This window comes from Octopus sinensis, linkage group LG14 (assembly GCF_006345805.1).
Source record: "Octopus sinensis linkage group LG14, ASM634580v1, whole genome shotgun sequence".
NCBI classification, from domain to species: Eukaryota; Metazoa; Mollusca; class Cephalopoda; order Octopoda; family Octopodidae; genus Octopus; species Octopus sinensis.
The window spans coordinates 57,670,046-57,674,975 of record NC_043010.1 but is presented as its reverse complement, the minus strand read 5'-3'; the positions used below and the strand labels follow the sequence as shown (position 1 = coordinate 57,674,975).

Genomic DNA, 4,930 nt, shown 5'->3' with positions numbered 1-4,930 from the left:
ATAAATTCATGACACACCAATATATATATATATAATATATATATATATATATATATATAATATATATATATATGTATATATATATGTGTGTGTATGTTATATATGTATGTGTGGGTGTGTATATATATACATATATATATATATATATATCTATAATATATATATATGTGCACAGGAGTGGCTGTGTGGTAAGTAGCGTGCTTCCCAACCACATGGTTCCGGGTTCAGTCCCATTGCATGGCACCTTGGGCAAGAGTCTTTTACTATAGCCTCAGGCTAGCCAATGTCTTGTGAGTGGATTTGGCAGATGGAAACTGAAAGAAGCCCATCGTATATGTATGTATATATATATTTATGTGTGTGTGTGTGTGCTTGTCCCCTTGCCCCACCATCACCTGACAACCAATGTTGATGAGTTTACATCCCCAAAGCTTAGCAGTTCAGCAAAAGAGACTGATAGAATAAGTACTAGGTTTACAAAGAATAAGTCCTGGGGTTGATTTCTTCAACTAAAGGCAGTGCTCCAGCAGGGCCACAGTCAAATGACCATAAGAAATAAAAGAATATACATATATATATATGTAAGGTTTGAATTCTATTTCAGAGACCAAACCAAAATAAAGTTATTCATTACCCTGTGTACAATGAATATATTTATGGATGAGTTCTTTTGAAGTTCAGTCATCTGATGATTGTACACTTTAGTATGAAACTTAAAGTAATAGAAAACTAATCATATTCTAATATACCATATAAGGTGTGTGTGTGTGTGTGTGTGTGCTATTTATCTTCATGTCAAAGATATCAAAAAATTTTGTTATGGTTATGCATGTATTTACAGGCTATCATTCTGACATATATATACGTGTACATAACCAGTTATGTATGCACCTCCAGTGTCCATACAAACATACTTGCACTCACACACACACAAACACACATGTCTACTATATATATATGTGTGCGTGTGTGTGTGTACATATACCTTCCTTACAAATGAAAGGTCTACAAAGGCAATGAACATAGTCCCTTCCACCTGAGAAAATGGATAAAAAAATATTTATATAAGCACACTTATATATGTATATGTACACACAAACATACATGCACCCACCACCCACTCACATCAAAAGTTACACATTACTACACACCAATTCGATAAGAAAAATACACATACATACATGTGTGTGTGTCTGTGTGTGTGTATATATATACATGTATATGTATTATATATATGTATATATATATATATTGTATATATATATGTATATATATCTATGTATATATATATGTATATATATATATGTATATATATATATGTATATATATATATGTATATATGTATAAATATATATATATAATGTATTCATGTATATGTATACATGTATATATATATCAATATGTATATATGTATACATGTATATGTATACATATATATATATAATATATATGAATATTATATATATATATATATATATATATATATTATATATATAATATATATATGTATATATATATGTATATATATTTATATATACATGTGTATATATATGTGTGTGTGTGTGTGTGTTTGTGTATATGCAAGAAAGGAAGCCCTTTGTGAGCCTCTGCATTGTGAGTTCCAATTTGACCTCACTAATGGCACTGAAATCACACACTCGAGCGTAACATGTCTGGTTGTAAACAGCAGCAAAAATATTCTACATACACACACACAGAGAGGCACACATACAGGCAAACACAGATAGTTATACACATACACACACAAGTACAAGTGCCGGAATACAAGCAAAAGCATACACATACTTGAATACATATACATACGCACACACATATTTATAGTCAAACATATATATATACACTTGATACGCATAGAAAAACTTAGGCGACACATACAGATATACACAACTATGTGCAAATACGCTTACGCATAGACAGATGCTGACACATAATCCCACACACAGAAACAAATGCACACGCACACACACAAAGTCATTGTCACAAGTACACATTTACATATATGTATATATACACATATACACACACACCTAGACACACACACAAGCTCACACATATGAGCACATACATGCACAAACATACACTCACATGCATTCACACATACATGTACATGTGCAAACACTCACACACACATACTCACACATCACATGTGTGCTCAGAAGTGCATAAATGCACATAAAAACGGTGACAGAGAGCGATAGAGAAAGAAAGAGGAAGCTACGGTGAGAGAGGGGGAGAAATAATTGAGTGAGAAATGGAGAGATGAGAGAGAGAGAGAGAGAGAGAGTGGGGAGGGAGTATTTTGAGTGGTAGTCCAGTGATGTGTGTGTGTGTGTGTGTGTGTGTTTGTGTGTGAGCCGTGAGTGATGTGTGATGCGAAGATTTGTTCATTCAGTAAAAACAGTCAGCGAGTGGAGAGAGCTGTGTTACTACAACTGCGTGGATGTTCTTATCACAGTTAGGCTAGGGTGGCTTTCGGAAACTGGTCTATAGAGTGTGTGTGTGTGTGTGTGTGTGTATGTGTGTGTCTATGACACCACCACCACCACCACTGCTAACACCACCACCACCACCACCATCAACAACACCATTCTGATATTTTTACTGATCAGGATATAACATACATGTATATATACATGCTCTAACAAAATGTGTCTGTAAATCTATCTGCCTATCTTATATACATAAGTATACATACATACATATATATATATATATATATATCTATATATATATATATATATATATATATATATATATATATATATATATATATACATATATATACACACACACAAATACATACATATATTTTTATATATATAATAAATACATGCATCCATACATATCACATGTATACACACAGGTGACTAGTTTACCTTTCTGAAGTTGCTGTGTGTATGTGTAACATTGCAATAGTTTGTGACACCACCACCACCACAATAACAACACAAAAACAACAACAACAGTGCTGTTGATGCTGCAGGTGATATAATATATACACACACTTTACATATATATATATATATATATATATATATACACACACACACATATATACATACAGTGGAAAGTATGTACCTGTCAAGTCTACCATGAAGGTAAGTGTTTACACTTTTCTTTTGTTGTTAGTCTTCTTGTAGTTGATGTATTCCTTCTTCTTCTTCTTCTGATTGTTGTTGTTATTATTATTATCCTGGCAGATTCGTTAGCATGCCGGATGAAATGTTTGATGGCATTTTGTCCGATTTGATGTTCTGAGTTTCTAATTCCGTCGAGGTCAACTTTGCCTTTCGTCCTTTCAGGGTCAGTAAAATAAGGACCAGTTGAGGGGACTGGGGGGGGGGGCGTTTGATGTGAATGATTTACACCCCACCCCCCAAGACCATTATTATTTTTGGAATTCTTATCATCATTGTCCTCATATCGTCATCATCATCATCATCATTGACATCATCAGGGTGGTGGATTTGCAGAATCTTTTGAGTGTTTGCTCAAGCTCCAAACATTCTCAGTTCAAATCCTACCCAGAGCTGATGAAATAGTGAGCTTTTCAAGCATCTAAGGGTCAAGGTGTCTCAACTAAACCCCTACCAACAAAACCTGCTGGCCTTCATCCAAAATTTGAAACCATCATCAGTGTTGTTGTTGATCCCATTGTAAGGAGAGTGATGACAATAGAGGGGGTGGTACTGTCTGTCCCCAGTGAATGTACAGAAACAGATATGTGTGGCCCTAGTGTTAAGACCCACTTATCTTCATAATAGGGGCCAGGGAATCACAGCTGGACAAGGAGACATACTCTTGTCAATCAACGTATTTCTGGATCTGAGGGGTTTACTTTATGACCCCTAGTAGTGGTGCCCTTCCCTTCAGATCTTGTTTCATATTCACCTCATTCATTTAACTGATTTCTGTCAAGCACACACCACACTTTTTAGCACCTGTTTCCCTTAACTGTCCCTTCAACTGGCTCTCTTAACTGTCCCCTTACCAGTCTCCCGTTATTATCCCTTCATCAGTCAACTGTGTGGAAATTATAGAAATTATTATTATGATCTAACAATTGGGGTAATTTTCTTAATTGTTCAGGTATAGTTTGTATATCCTGTAATTTAGCCAGCCTCTTCATAAATGATGTAGGCCCCAAAGCTTGCATTGTGCTGTTTGTGTGTTTACGTTTACTTTTCATCCTTATATTGTCTTTAATATAGTAGAAAGGATTATCATTATCATTATTATTATTATTATTATTATTATTATTATTATTATCATCACTATTATTACTTTTTTTTTCTTCTTTCAAATTTGCTTCCATTTCTTGCCGAGTGTCTTCCCGACTCCTAGGGCAAAGAAACTCATAGTATACATTGGTAGGCCATTAAACTAAACTCAATAGTTCGTTCATTTAAAAAAATTTTTTTTTTTTAAGTTAAATTAAAATACATGGGTAGTAATAATTCTCACATCAACAATGCTCTTCTCAATACGTGTGATGTACCAGTTAAGATCCCTGGCTTACCATCCCTGCAAGAAGTGCAAAAGATTGTCTTCTTTTTCTTCTTCTTCTTATGATTAATTATATTATATTATTATTATTATTATTATTATTATTATTATTATATTATTATTATTATTATTAATAATAATGTTATTGTTGCTTTGTTTTATATGAGCTGCTCCAAGTCCTCAATCAGAGAGCTCAAGTGACAACATGTTGAACCACTTTACTGTGGCTGTTATTAATGATTATCAACGATATATTTTATGGGAAGGAGACCCAAATCGCAGAAATAAGATTCTGTTGGATTTGAAATCGAGCATTTTCAAGTTGACAGGGAGAACAATTTTTTCCTAGTTCCGATATCTTGGAGTTTCCTGGTATTGACAATTGTGTTTAAGAACATCACCA

The 4,930-nt window shown here is 33.8% G+C and overlaps 1 protein-coding gene across 2 annotated transcripts in view; it reads left to right on the top strand.

Moving 5' to 3' along the window:
- Positions 1 to 2,832: 2,832 nt before the first annotated feature.
- LOC115219368 (protocadherin-19-like) overlaps positions 2,833 to 4,930 on the top strand; it is a 99,529-nt gene continuing 97,431 nt past the window's right edge. The window contains exon 1 of one of the 2 annotated variants that reach the window (XM_036509076.1): positions 2,833 to 3,119. The gene's annotated coding sequence lies outside the window, so the exon portion shown is untranslated. The remainder of the gene's footprint in view (positions 3,120 to 4,930) is intronic. The other variant, XM_029789530.2, reaches the window with a different exon arrangement.